Here is a 15,637-nt window from a genome sequence, read left to right on the forward strand (position 1 = left end):
GGGCATAAATAAAATTACAACACATCAACTACAGAAGGCCACTCTACTCGGGACAGCATGAATACTACAACAATATCTTTAATTCTTCTTTAGTTATCCTAGACCCTTGGAAAGGGCCCGATAATTAAAGTACCAAATCCAGTAAAAAATATCTGGTAGACTGTGCATAAATATAATAACAATAACAATAATAATTAGAGAAGTCCTGGAAATAATAAAGCAGCAAATAACAGCAGTGACAAAGAAGATTAGGAGATACGAAGCCAGAATTACACAACACAGGCAGAATCTCCAATTCCAGTCGAATCAGAGACGTTTCTATCAAAGCATAGAAGGAGAAACTGCAAGAAATGTACAGTACAAACACCAAATAAAGAAGAAACAGTGCAATTCTGGGGGAAATTATGGGACAATCCAATAGATGATAATAAAAAAGCAGGCTGGATGAAAGAGGTCAAAAATGTAACCAACAAATGCAAGATCTAATAATAAGACCAGAATTAATAAGTGAAAGAGCAAAGAAAATTAAAAATTGGACTGCACCAGGCGACAATGAAGTGCATGGCTTTTGGCTTAAACACCTAATAACAAGTCTTCATAACTGACTATCAAAACAGTTCAAACACATTTTGCAAGGAGGTGATATTGAACAATGGTTAACAACTGGGAAAACTCATCTCATCATGAAAGACCCAGCAAAAGGTGCAGTTCCAAGTGATTATAGACTGATAACCTACCTGCCAACCATGTACAAATTATTAACTGGAATAATAGCAGATGAAGTGATGCAACACTTATTAACTAACAAACAGCTTCCAGTTGAACAGAAAGGAAATTGCCCAAACACCAGAGGCACAAAAGATCAGCTGCTGATTGACAAAATGATTTTAGAAAATTGCAAGAGAAGAAAAACCAATCTAAGGGTTGCATGGATTGACTACAAGAAAGCCTTCGATTCATTGCCTCACACATGGATACTGAAATGTTTAGAAACAACTGGTGTCAGCAAAATCATTCAGATATTTATTTTAAAAAAGCAATGATCATGTAGAGTACACAGTTAACAATCAATGGCGAGACACTTGGACAGCTTAGCATTAGAAGAGACATTTTCCAAGGGGACTCACTATCCCCTCTGTTGTTTGTAATCGCCATGACCCCACTTTCACAAATACTAAACAAAACAGGCCTCGGATACCAAACATCTAAAACATCGAGTAAAATCAACCTTCTGCTGTACTTGGACGATCTGAAGTTGTATGGAAAGTCCCAGTCAGAAATCGAATCACTGCTAAACACTGTCCATATATTCAGTAGCAATATAGCAATAGAGTTTGGAATAGACAAGTGTGCTGCATTAATAATGAACAGAGGGAAAATATCAAAAACAGAAGGAATAGAACTGCCCAATGGAAGCAAGATCAAGAACCTGGAAGAGAAAGAACATTACAAATACTTGAGCATTCTCCAGGCTGATAACATCACACACACTGAAGTTAAAAGAAAAATGGGAAGTGAATACATCAGGAGAGTTAGAAAAATCCTCAAGTCCAAACTCAATGGCGGGAACACCATACAAGCCATAAACACCTGGACTATACCTGTTATCAGATACACAACAGGAATAAACGACTGGACCCAGGCAGAACTAGAGATGCCAAATCGTAAGACCAGCAAAATAATGATCATCAATCATGCTCTGCACCTCCGCAGTGATGTCGATAGGCTATACCTCCCTCGCTGCTCAGGTGGAAGAGGAATGCTGCAAGTCCATCAGACAGTAGAGGAGGAGAAAAGAGGCCTTGCAGAATATATCAAGGACAGTGGAGAAGATGCCTTTAAAATGGTCAATAACGAGAAACTATTCAACACCAATGAAACAAGGCAGGCCTACAAGAAATAACAAGTCAAGAACTGAGCAGAAAAATGGAAAAATAAGCCCCTGCATGGTCAATATTTGCACAATATAAGTGGAAAATCAGACATCACCAACACCTGGCACTGGCTTAGGAATGGCAACTTGAAGAAAGAAGCAGAGGGTTTAATACTGGCTGCACAAGAACAGGCACTAAGAACAAATGCAATAAGAGCAAAAGTCAAAAAATCAACCACAAACAGCAAGTGCCCTCTTTGTAAAGAAGCAGATGAAACCGTGGACCACCTAATCAGCTGTTGTAAAAAGATCACACAAAGTGGACTACAAACAAAGGCATGACAAAGTAGCAGGGATGATACACTGGAACATCTGCAAAAAATACAAGCTACCTGTAGCCAAAAATTGGTGGGACCATAAAATTGAAAAAGTTGAAGAAAATGAAGATGTAAAAAGATTATGGGACTTCCGACTACAAACGGACAAACATCTGCCACACAATACACCAGATATAACTGTAGTCGAGAAGAAGGAAAAACAAGTTAGAATAATCGACATAGCAATACCAGGGGATAGCAGAATAGAAGAAAAAGAAATAGAAAAAATCACCAAATACAAAGATCTACAAACTGAAATTGTAAGGCTGTGGCAGAAAAAGACTAAAATAATCCCAGTGGTAATTGGCGCCCTGGGTGCAGTTCCAAAAGACCTTGAAGAGCACCTCAACACCATAGGGGCCACAGAAATCACCATCAGCCAATTACAAAAAGCAACTTTACTGGGAACAGCCTATATTCTGCAATGATATCTATAATAATAACAACAGTATTGATGATAAAATTCAGCCATCCCAGGTCCTTGGGAAGGACTCAATGTCTGGATAAAACAAACCAGTCAATAACACCTGTCTGACTGTGTAAACAAGAAATAATAATAATCACAACCAGTAAGTGTCCAGTAGCAAATCCAATAGATGGCCAGTAGTAAACCCGCTGTTTTCCTAAGGGGTATCACCTCCCCTCCCAGCTTCCTGTGGCTCTTAGGAGTGGTTCATAGAGAGCACTGCGAAAAATGCAGTTCTGCCAGCATGATGGTTCAGTGACAGAGAAAGTAGCACCTGTTGCTCCCATGTCTTTGTTGCAACTTCTAAAAGCACTGGCCGCATTCCGATGTAATGGCTAACCATAGTTAATCATAGCTGAGGTTGTAATTCCATTAGGCCCGAATGCGTGATACTGCAGTTACAGGCCGGAAGTGTGTGGCCTAGCTGCATAACCGGAGGAAAACTGACGGGCTGCAGCTGGCAAAGGGCCTGGTGGCATAGCATGTGGAGACCTCACAGGCCACCTGTGAGGTGCTGCACAAATTGGACCTGAGGAAGGGTGAACAGCATGAGGAGGACCAATGAGTCTTTGTGGCTGCCATGGAGTGGGCCACAGAAAAGACTGTGTACCTATGAGAACATGGTGAGGGAAGGGTCATCCCATGAAGGCTACAACATCTGGGGCTTTTTAGTTTGGAAAAGAGGTGACTAAGGAGAGACATGCTAGAGGTCTATAAAATCATGCATGGTGTGGAGAAAGTGGATAGAGAGACATGATTCTTCTCCCTCTCGCATAACACTAGAACCAGGGATCATCCCAAAAAACTGATTTCCAGGAAATCTAGGACCAACAAATGGAAGTACTTTTTCATACAATGCATAATCAACTTGTGGAATTCTCTGCTACCAGATGTGGTGACAGCCAACAACCTGAATGGCTTTAAGAAGGGTTTGGATAACTTCATGGAGGAGAGGTCTATCAATGGCTACTAGTCGGAGGGCTGTGGGCCACCTCCAGCCTCAGAGGCAGGATGCCTCTGAGTACCAGTTGCAGGGGAGTAACAGCAGGAGAGAAGGCATGCCCTCAGCTCCTGCCTGTGGCTTCCAGTGGCATCTGGTTGGCCACTGTGCGAAACAGGATGCTGGACTAGATGGGCCTTGGGCCTGATCCAGCAGGGCTGTTCTTATGAGGTGGTGGCTCTCTCTAAGCAGTCTGATGAGGCTGCCAAGGTGCAGTTCGATTGCTACACATCATGAACATATGGCCATTGCCATGGAGCACCTTGCCAACCAGCCTCTAGCCTTTCTCTTCCAGCTGCCACTGTATCTGCAGCAGATGCTGATGCCAGGGGCCTACCTGCACGCACCCCTGGTGCACTCCGCACCGCTCCTATCACACATCAGGGACAGGTGATTCTTCCCACCCAAGAGCCTACATAGGCTCACATACCCCTGTACCAATCCCAAGGCACCCTGAGGGCACAGCCGGTGGGATGTCTCCATCAGAAATTCATCTTAGACCACCCCAAATGGGTGCTCATTCAGGGTCTGGCTCTGCCAGCTCTGCTTTTGTGTCAGGGCAGCTGGCTACCACCCAAGTGTGGACTGAGCTCTGGTCCCCGCCACAAGCCCTTCTTCTACAAGTGGCTTGGCAAGTGGGGGAAGGGAACTCAGCAGCGGTCCAGATGCCCCCTGCACAGAAGGCAACAGTCAAGAGCAAATACAGCCAGCACACACTGCTACAAACCAAGAGCCATACATACAGAGCTCTCCCGGGATGGGGGATGGGGGCTCTTGCAGAAATGCACCATCCCCACTGCTCCTCCGCTAAAGAGAGGAAGCCAGCAGTGGAGGATGCCCCTGCACAGGCAACAATATGGCTGGACCACCCTGGCGAGAACTGGGGGGGAGAAGGGGAGGCAGAGGAATCTGGCTATGCATAGGTCACTGTTGAAGAAGGGGATGCTGGGAATACAGAGGATGCCCCCACCGATTGAGCATCTGAAAACTATCCTTTCCAGAGCACCTCTACCTCCATGGCACAGCCCCCACCAGGTTGCAAAGCAGTGGGCACTGTGAAAAACACAACTCCAAGTGCCCTGCTTAAGTTTTGTTCCAAATCCCCTGACACTCACTCAACAGAGCACAGCCCAACACCTCTGCCTTTCCATACCCCACTGAGCATCTGTTCAATGCCCAAACCCCCAAGTTTAAAAACCCCTGGAGCTGGCTTTCCTCCTCTAACAAGTTTGAAAAGGGATGCTCTATTGCCTGCTGTTCTTTTGACTCTCTCTTAATACAACTTTTCTGTTTGTTCTTCTGTCTGGTGTTGCTTCCCTTTATTACACACGTGTGATTCATCACCACTGCCCAAAGAGAGGGTGGTGGGAGGTGGGTGCTCAGCACTCAATCGTGTGTGTGTGTGTGTGTGTGTGTGTGTGTGTGTGTGTGTCGCACATATCCACATCTCAAGTCAAGTTACCTGGGTGTGCCCAGGAAGGAATAAAAGAAATGTTTGTGTGTGTGTGTGAAGCCTTTGAAGACTTTCCAAGGGCTTTAAGGGAGAGTAAACTGTGGGGGGGAAATTGTCCATCCAACCTTCTAATTTCCAAAGGGCTTATTGCCCTTATTGGGGAGAGGTAGCAATCCCCGTACTGCTGTCTTCCTGGGGGAGGAGGGGTGCTGCAGCTACGGCAGGGAGGGAATGACTGGAAGTTGTTTTAAACATTTCAGGAGCAGTGCAAGCAAAATGGTCATAAAGACTGCATACCAATCACTGCCCCATCACTGCTCCGCTGGAGGGTGTGTGTGCCCGGCACAGGGTAAGCAGTCGGAAGCCAAGCCCCATGCTGGATAGGCAAGATGGTTCAGCCCTTCCACCCTCCCTTCAGAAACACCCCTCTGATCCAGGCAATGTGTAATATAGTTGGGCAGGCATCCCTGCCCATCACATCCTCTACTCCTCCAGTGTCCTGCATGCATAGTACTTGCTACCATTAGGGCATGCACCATCACACAAACTCCTTTGCTTCCCAAGGGGAAAGGTTTTGCCATGGCGGGCACAGCAGCTGGCATTGTGGTCAATGTTGCCATGCAGATGGTCCTTGGCACCATGGAGGTGGAAGCCACACACAATGTCCAGCAGAGGCCTTGGAGACCCATAGTGTGGCTGTGGCCCATGTGGAGGCTGCAAGGTTCCAGGGGTTCTCTGTGAGATGCGAGGGCCATATTGCACATTCAGGGGTGGCCGTCAAAGCCAGACAGAGACAGATGGGGGCCCTCTCCTCTGCCATCAATGCTCTTGACGAGAAGTGGTCTGAAGAAAGGAGAAGGTGGGAGCTGCCCAGGTAAGACAGCATGTGGTGATCAGTGGAAAATGCGAATGAGTGGGAGGACGAGTGCATTCAGGACAGCTTCAGGATGTCTAGGGAGATCTTGGACTATCTTGCAAGTGAGATGGAGCCCTATTCCTGCCGGCAACACATGGTGATGCTTTGGGTGATCTTTGTGGCGGAGGGTCACCACAGTCATTTGTAAGTGGGCCTCTAACACCAACTAGGTGACTCTCAGCAATCTGTGATAGGTGACACCCACCCCCATCAGCAGGACCAGTACTTTGGGTGGAAGTATGACTACACCATGTCCAAGCAAGATGTGGTGGACTTCATGGGGTGTTTCATGGACAACTACGCTGGAGCAGTAGACGTCCTACTCCTGTTGGGCAGGAGCCATAACATGGCCATTTTCTGGACCTCCCCTCTCACCTCCATGCCCTGCACTGACACCTGGGTCAATGTCCCATCCATCCAGTTGGGTGGGAGCATGATCAAGCTGGTGATATTTGGGGACCAAGGGTATCGCCAGCAGGAGTGGATGGTCACCCCTTACCATGCATTCAGGAATGATGTGGAGAGGCACTTAAACCACCGGCACAGCAGCATCAGGATGGTGGTGGAGAGGGCATTCAGGAAGCTAAAGGCCCTATGGTATGCACTCTATGGCTTGCTGGATGTAGAGGAGGATCTGGTGCCTGATGTGTTCATGGCCTTCTGTATCCTCCACAATATATGTGATAGGAGGGGAGATGTCCTGCTGGAGGATTCTGTGGAGCCAGGTGCAAATCCAGAGGGCAAGATGTAGGAGGAGAAGACAGCAATGCCAGGCATGTGGTAGCGCCACTCCTGAGGATCACTGAAGGTATGAGGGCATCGTGGGCTATTAGAGTGGCCTTCCTGAGACCTGCTTGGGAGCATCTTCTCCTGAAACATCTGCAAGTCGGCAGCTGCATGGTGCTGGAAGGGCTTGCTGCCCTTTAAAACTCTGAAGGGTTCACAGGGCAATTGCTCATACCTGTGGCAATAGGTCATGTTGCAGATAGCAAGCACCTGCCCCCCACCCCTGGGCAGCTCCTGGGAGCCCTGCCAGTTTGTTGTGTTCAAATAAAGTTAAACCTTCCCTTTTCAAAGCTCTGTGTTCATTACCAGTCTAAGCACCGAGATTCCCCACTCACACCTGGCCAGCGGTTTGGCGGGCTGTGAGTAACTACAGGGTGTGGGATGGGGGATAAGGGACATGGGGGCTCCCTTGTATGTGCTATCGAGGGTTGTGAGAAAGGCTTGTGGGGCTGGGTATAGCTGGGAACACACCTACATGTGTGTTCACATGAGGAGGCAGAGAGGGCAGTGATCTTCCTGGGGGTGCTAGATGGGGAAAGAAGGCACATGGACCCACCCTCATGCATTGCATGAGTGCTTTGGGTCTTGGGGGTTAGTGTGTTGCTGAGAATCCTATTAGCCCCTGCTTGTGGGTGGCGGGCAGTTGTGAAGTGACATCGAATACCTCCTGCTTAGAGAACCTAGCTGGTTGTGTTGCTAAGAACAGAAACAGTTTACCCCTTTCAGAGCAGCTGTGGAGCAGAGAAGGGCAAGCGTCACCAACTGTGGTAACCAAACCTGGGCGGGGTGCTCCCATGCCATGCCCCCTTGAGGATGTGTGCCCATCCGCTGCCAAGTATTAGCTCTAAGAGCCACTTTTCTGCTGCAGGCTTGTCGAGACAACATAGCTGGGAGTACAGAGTGGAAGGGGTTAAGGTGTCATTGGCATGAGGAGTCTGGGCAGCGAAGCCAGAGCTAGCCGAGTGCAGAGGACATGGCCCTTTGGAGATCATGGCCAATCGTGTATGAGCCACTGACACGGAGACACTTTGCCCACAGTTTGGCCGTGGAGCTGGCTGGGATCAGCCTCAGAAGCAGAGCATCAGGAAGGGACTTCCTTCTCATGCAACTGGAGTTTGATTTGGCGTCTGTGTTTGGTGAATGTCTGCGGTGCGATTTGGAGTTAAGAATTGGAACTTCAGCCAGATTTAACTGCCGTTAGCCATTATGTCTGAACCAGGCCACTGTGTTACTTGCATGCCCCTGATGCTGTTTTAGTTGTTATCTCTATGATAGTTCACAAATGCTCTCCTTATTGCTGTAGCTTTCTTAAGGATGGGGTGTACGCATTGGGAGGTGGGACTGGTATCCTTTCTCCAAGGATTCGGTGCAGCCTGCCAAATCGTTCTGTTGGGGCAGAGAGTGGTACCTTTAAGCATGAGTAAAGTAGGTCCTTACCTGCTCCTTTGCTGCCCCGCTGCTTTTCCGGGAGTGGTGCTGCGCTGCTCAGAAGTCCTCAGGCAGCTGTAGGGCTTTACCCAACAGCCTGTGTGTGACAGCGGGATGCACATGGCCACTGCACATACGCAGTGGCCATATGCATCCTGCTGCCACGCACAGGCTGCTGGGTGAAGCACCGCGGCTGTTCATGGATGTCTGAGCACTGCAGCAGCAGTGGGGTGATAAGGGAGCGGGTAAGGACTTACTTTACTCATGCTTAAAGGTAGTGCTCTCTGCCCCGCCAGAACGATTTGGCAGGCTGCACCGAATCAATTAGTGCACATCCCTATTGAAAACTCTTGGAGAAAAGAAACCAGTCCCACCTCCCAGGGATACTCATGCTTTACTCATGCTTTGCTTGTGCTTAATGGTACAATTCCCTGCCCCACCGAAACATTTGTGCACATCCCTAGTTCTCAAGCTGACCTGAGCCATGCCACCAGAGCACCAGCACAAACGTCCCAGCATCTTCTTGTCTTGTCTCCACAGGTGATGCAGTACCACCTGTGATACGTGGTGCAGCATGTTGGCCAGTATTGCTGCATAATCTCTCTTTTCAATTGCTATTTTTGTTGCTGGGAATGTATAGGATTAGAGACAAGCGAACCCTCTGCCATTCACCTTGAATTGGCTCAGACATGTACTGACTTCTTTAAAAAACCATGAAGAAGTCAGATAATTTTCTGAGTCAATTTGGAGGCCCAACAAATCTCTCTTCCCTCCCTCCAGCTTTTCAATATACTCTTATTTATCCCAGTGGCAGTATGGAAGGGCATTGTTGCTCTGGCATGTCACACACAAGGAATCAAGTGTGGGGCATGCAAGAGCTTCTTTTGTTCTTCTCTTCTTGCTCAATTACTGTGCCAACTGGGAAGAAAGATGGACAAACTGGGAATTGTAGTATTTGTGATGCCTATTGCAATTGCACTAGCTCATGTATAGACTACAGTTCCCCTTTCTTCCTGGGCAGGCAACACACCCGCTGAAGGACACAAGGAAGGGAAAGGTGACGAAAAATGTTGTGTGCCTATAGTTTACACTTGGCACAATGCACACCAGGCAAAGGAGGGGAAATAAAGGAGTCGCAGTCTCCAATCCAGTTGTGGTAAAGGGAGAGCATTTCAGTGATGTGGGGAAGATCTGTGAATGCTCTTTCCTGCCCAGAAGATGCTAGACTGAGGGCACGCAGCAGTGAGTTACTCCTGCCCTCACTCTGATTTGCCTTTAGGATGACACATCAGAGCAAGGGCAAAAGTAGGAAGTCATACTTCCTGTCTAGATAGAAATTGAAGGGGGAAAGTATCTAGCAGCAGCAGAAAGCAAGCAAGATCACACAGACTGGTGGGACCATCTGAAAAAAGTGAGTGTGGATGGTGTGGATTTGGGAAACCCTTTGCTTCGCCCCCTGCCCCACCCCACCCCATTCAAAGCAAACATGTTATTTTACAAACTTCTGGCTCTGCTCTTTTACATATTTCTCATATATATGTATAAAACTGGTGAGTCTTAAAGTAAATGCCACAGACACAAAGCTGACTTGTTTGAATAGGTCATATCAACCTCCATGGCCCTCAGTTTGTACCACCTCCTATTTCCCACATTAGACAAATCAATGTAATAGGATTCTCCTGACATGGAACAAACCCATGTGTCCAGGCCATACGCTGCCTTTGTGGCATGACTCATTTGCATGACAAGAAACCCCTTTTTACACGGTCTCCTTCTGCTGGTGACTTCTGCTTCAACTGTACAAGGTTCAGGTTTGTTATTTGTGAAAAGGTAACGGCTCATTTGGGGTGGGGGAGTGTGTTGTGTCTTTAATTTTAAAACTGCCTCGGGGCCCTATGGAGTATATTAAATCTGTCTCATTGCCATATATCTTGATGTACATTTTACTTGAAACCAGGTGTTTTGTATATTGAACTTTTTAACACGGCAGGGAGGTAAGTATTCACAGCTGGAGTTTTATGCTTCACACATTTTCATGTTTCAGAACAAGAAGCGACCCCTCAGAAAAAAAGCTCCTCTAGCATGAAAAGAGGCAGAACAAAGCGCTTCTGTATCTGGTGGCAGGACATGGATATGATGAAGTCACAGATAGAGGACTTGCATATAAAATAGTTGCCGGTGGAAAAGGAAGACAAAAAGTTGCAAGCAATCAAAGTGTGTAGGCCTGCAGATCAATCACAACCTATGAGGCTGTCACTGCAGGGAGGGATTGTAAAAGAGAATTAAAAATTCCCAAGGAATGGGTGTCAGGATGGCTTTTGTGTTGTGGGCTAAGTTTGGAGCTTTTGTTTGCTGAAATAGTATAGGTGGCTCATATTTAGGAGCTCGGAATAACTGGTTTAGTAAGCTTTATCAGTTAGTACTGTGATACATATTTAGTCTCCACTCCTTTAATAGAATTGATTAGTTACAATAAATGCTGATTTTGATTTTGCACAAACAAGATGACGAATAATAAATAAAACTAATAACCTCTTCCAAACTGCTAGATTTTAAAGCGTCCCCATATCCCAAATTGTGTTGCTGTCTTATCCTCTGAGCCTCAGAAAATGTTTGTTTCAAGTGTATAACTGAAATCTGCTACTCAGATCACATTTTCCATGCATGTGGTTTATGTAAAGATAAATGTATTTTTGTTAGAAAATATTTTGGAGCAGTGGTTCATCTTTGGAAGGTAAATAGTCAATTGGGAGAATGTTATTAAGAAAAAGAAAGAAAGAAAAGAAAAGAAAAGAAAAGAAACTGGACTCTTGAGAACAAAATAGAAGGGTGGTATATAAATCAAACAAACAAATGAAAGTAACATGTTCAAAAACCTTTGTTGCTATTAACCCCCCCCCCACACAAAAAACCCCCAATAACTTTCCCTGAGGAAATTAAGATCACCTCCCACTAAGTGCTCTACTGATGAAACGGCATCTCTTTTTAACTCCTTCAAAACTCCTTCAAAATGTGTTGGGGTTCTTAGATTGATTAGATTCTTTTACACACATGGATTCTTTGCTCATCCCTCCCCACCCAACCCAAAATTTCTAGTGATGCCCTCTTGTTGCTGGACCTGTTTCTTATGGTCAAATGGCATGTAATGGAAGTTCCATTATTTTTTCTCTCAAAGTATTCTTTTTTTTTTTAGAAAAGCAATCACAAATATCTGAACTTGGAAGAAACAGGTGCATAGTTATAATGGAGTTCGGGGGGGATGTCCCTGGGTTGCCTATGCTTGTGGGTCTTCTGGGGCTGCTAGAGGCTCACGCTGGTGCCCTGCCTCTTGAGGCACCCAGACACTGGGCACCCTAATTTGCCATACTGCGCTGCTGCCCCCTAATGCCACTAGGCATGGGATCCACCTGCCTTCATGGCCTCCACCCACCATCTGTTAACCCACCACTGCCACTGCTGCCAGCTGGCTATCCTTAGCCAGCCACGATGTGGTCTAATAATGCTATGGTGCAGTGTGGTGATACCATTAGATTGCAACATGGCCCAGCCTGTCAAAGGGAAGTGAGTGGAGCATGAGTGGTGGGCGGGCGGTGGGTGGTGGTGGTGCTAGCGACAGCGGCCACCCCATATCTCATCCTAGGGCTGCCCTCATCATCACTATGCCACTATAAAGTGGGGACCCACAGCATTGTGAATGCAGGTAGCACTGCTGTTTGCCTGTTGAAAACCAATCCCCCTACAAGAGAAAAGATCCAGGATCCATATATTTCCTTTATATGGAAAGCTTATAAGGAACTTTTTGACGTTATGGGGTGTGCAATTTTGAGCAGAAAAACAGCAGGAAGGGAAAGTGTTAAGCAGACCCTCATCCTGATATTCCTTTGCTTTCAATTTCAGCTACTGTTTTTCTATTTTTTATAAAAGGTTAGAAGGATGAATCCTAGAACTGCCTCATAATAAGCCTATCAATGGGTAGCCAGGAGATTTCCCTCTATTAAAATTCAAATTTAATGAATTGGAATTTCATTCATGCATGTATTTCATTTATATACCACCTTGTCCTGTCTGGTTCAGGCAGTGTGTGTGTGTGTGTGTGTGTGTGTGTGTGTGTAAGTAAGTAAGTAAGTAAGTAAATAAGTAAGTAAATAAGTAAGTGTGATTTGAACCTTGATAGAGGGAAATCTCCTGTTTACCCCATGTTGGGCATGTTTAAGCTAACTATACTGCTATAACTTCCAGAGAGGTAACCAGTGCCATGCAAGTCCGTTTCAGCAAAACCCACTCTTGTCTTTAAGGTGTCACAAGACTGTTTGTTGGATTGTTATAATCATTGTACAGTATATATAGACATACAGGCCACAGTATTGCTCTAGGAATGTCTTCATCACATAATTGAAATGAAAAAGGAGCCATGAGGGATCACAGTGATATAAATTTTTTCCATTCATTTTAATGGGACTTTAGCAAGAAAATATGTCTTCCTTCTGGGATATTATTATTATTCTTTGCACAAAGTTCACTTCTAGCCATAAGACAATAACACATTAAGGAAACAATCTAACAGTAAGTAATGCCAGTGCTTTGCAAGATGGACGCCTTGTCCTCTACAGTGGTAAATGCTGTTGTGTGAAAATAGAGCCTTGAGCCGAGGGTAATTTACAGTTAAGCTCACCTCCCACTAAGTGCTCTACTGATGAAACTGCATCTCTAATTAGCATGCAGTTATTTTTAATACAGAAGGACAGACTATTTCATCATGCTCAACCATCTTGTGAGTTGCAGATAAGTGGTCTTCAGTGATGAATTAAAGGTAATAAAAGCTTTATACTGAATTTCATTCTGATGCCACATTATACTGACACATTAGCTGTAGGCTTTCCTATTCACACTAGCTAAAGCATTCATGAACTTCCCCCTTCCTTAATAAATAAATAAATAAATAAATAAATAAATAAATAAATAAATAAATAAAACCCTCCAGAATACTATGGCAAGGTAGCCCTTCCCAAGGAGGAAGCAACAAAGAGACTGAAGTACTGCCAGGAACCTGAAGCTGACAGGATTAGCATCTGCTGCATGGGTGGTGGCAACATGTGACCCAGTTTTGGCCCAAGTACCCTTACCACATGCTGTTAATCAAGACAACCAGTAGTCAACATTTTCACTCATGAGAGAAAACTGGTTTTCAAGGATACATCCAAGGGTGTAGCTAGGGGAGAGCAGACCTTTGTTCACCCCAATCCCAGGCAGCCTCTCTGGGTGAGGGAGATAATGAAGAAAACAGGGGTGGGGGGTGGAGCTAAGAGGGGGCTCAGGAGCTTTGAACCCATTTGCTCAATTACAGCTACACCCCTGGATACATCTCTATATCCTATGGTCAGCTATACGTGTACTTTTGTTGTGTGATGGCACTAGCATTCTAATAGAGCTTGATTACATGTATGAGAGGTTGGTCTCTGTGGAAAAATATTTTGGGTGATACACCCAAAATTAACATTTCCTGACTTAGAGATACACATCTTGTCTGGATTTTACTGCATGCATCAATACAAGGCAAACATTATGGCCCAAAGGTTCTTCTCTGGCTCAGATTAAAATCCAAATGGGGAGGAGGACATACTGTAAACCCTCTCTTCTATTTGGTCACCCATCTGCTTCTAAGTCCCCTTCTACCACTTAACTTCCTTGCTGACCTTGCAGTAGTAGAGTGGAGGAAGAGAGATAGCTCTCTGTTTCCTGTCTCCTCTCTGATGCCTGGCATAGTGCTATGACTGCATGCAAGGTGCAAGTAGCACCAGGAAATGTATTTTCCCAAAGATACTGATATTTGTCATTCCCCCCTCTCTCTATAGTACCACTGCTGGAGCTGCAAGCAAGGTAAGGGGGTAAGAGGGAGAAGGGCAGACAGACTGGAAGGTGGTTGATTTGGGGGCATGGAGGCCGGGGAGAAGGTTGATAGAAAGTTTGGACTCTGTTGTGCTTATGAAGACATACTTGTGGTTGTGATCGAATCCTCACTGGACTTAGAATTAATTCAGCTATTTCTAAGTTTTGACAAATAGTTTCTGAGTTCAGTTTGTGAGCATGACTGGGGGAATTCTCTCCAACATCAATTCTGGATCCTGGAGAATAAGGTGGCCCACAAATCAGAGGAAAATGAATGAGAAAACTTCGATACACTGGGCCAAACAGGACACATTTATGAAATTCCCTCCCCAAACATTTTAACTTGATGCTGTCTTTAATTGCTTTTAGATACCAGGTCAAAGCCATGCTGTTGTTTAGCAAAGCTTTGGATGACCGTTAGTTCATAATCTGCTGGAGTCTAGTTTGTTTAATATTGCTGTGTCTTAATTTTCTAACATTTTAACTAGGTTTTGAGTGTATTGATTTTTAATTGTTGTGTAAGCTGCCTTGGACATCCATATGATGAAAAGATGGGATACAAATATTTTCATTAAATTAAACTCCACTGTTGTAGTTATGAGGTATAAAAAAGGAGACACAATGAACGCGCTTGCAATGTGCTGGATGTTTAGAATTAATTTAACCTTGAATGGATCTGAGATGGATCCGAGAGAGAGCCTTTGCTGAATCTTGTCTCCCATTCTTTAGATGGAATCTGAATGTTGCCCCTTCTAGTGCTTCCTTGTATTGTGGCATACTGCAGCTGGACCAACACAGAGTCTGAATTCAATTTCTTTGAGGCCAAAAGCACCTGAGCAACTGCAATCACAGACTCTATTTCTACTGTTTCTTCTTCATATGTCAGCCCCCCTCCCCTCCACAATCTGGGGATGACAATGACTAGAAATTACAGAATTTAAAGAATAAAATCTGTAAGATTAAATCAAGTCACAATTCTCCAACAAAAAACTTCAAAGGAAGGGTCCAGTGTGAAATCAGGGGAATAAGTTTGACTGTATTCATCCAGGACTCAATCAGAATCTAGATTCTCTTTCTTATTATAGGTAAAGGTTATGATTTTGCTATTTCTCTACAGATGTCTGTAGATTGTACATTCATGTCATGACCTTGTATCCATGAAATTACATGGATTACTCCATTTATTATTTGAGCACTTTCAGACATAGCATGAAACCATGAGTTGACAAATCCAAGGTTAAATATTGGACCTGGGAATTGTCCCACAGATAAACATCCAACCGCAGTCCAGCGACCTCCAGTTTCGGAGCAGAGGAGCCCCTCCCTCTTCCTGGTCCGCTGAGGCTGAATCCCAGAAAGCAGTGGGCTCCTCGCGTTGCCAGACTGAGGGTGTATTCAGCACATCAGTAGGGCTGTGACCATTGGCCATAATTTCTTTTTATTTTTTTAGAT

This window comes from Hemicordylus capensis, chromosome 3 (genome assembly GCF_027244095.1).
Source record: "Hemicordylus capensis ecotype Gifberg chromosome 3, rHemCap1.1.pri, whole genome shotgun sequence".
NCBI classification, from domain to species: Eukaryota; Metazoa; Chordata; class Lepidosauria; order Squamata; family Cordylidae; genus Hemicordylus; species Hemicordylus capensis.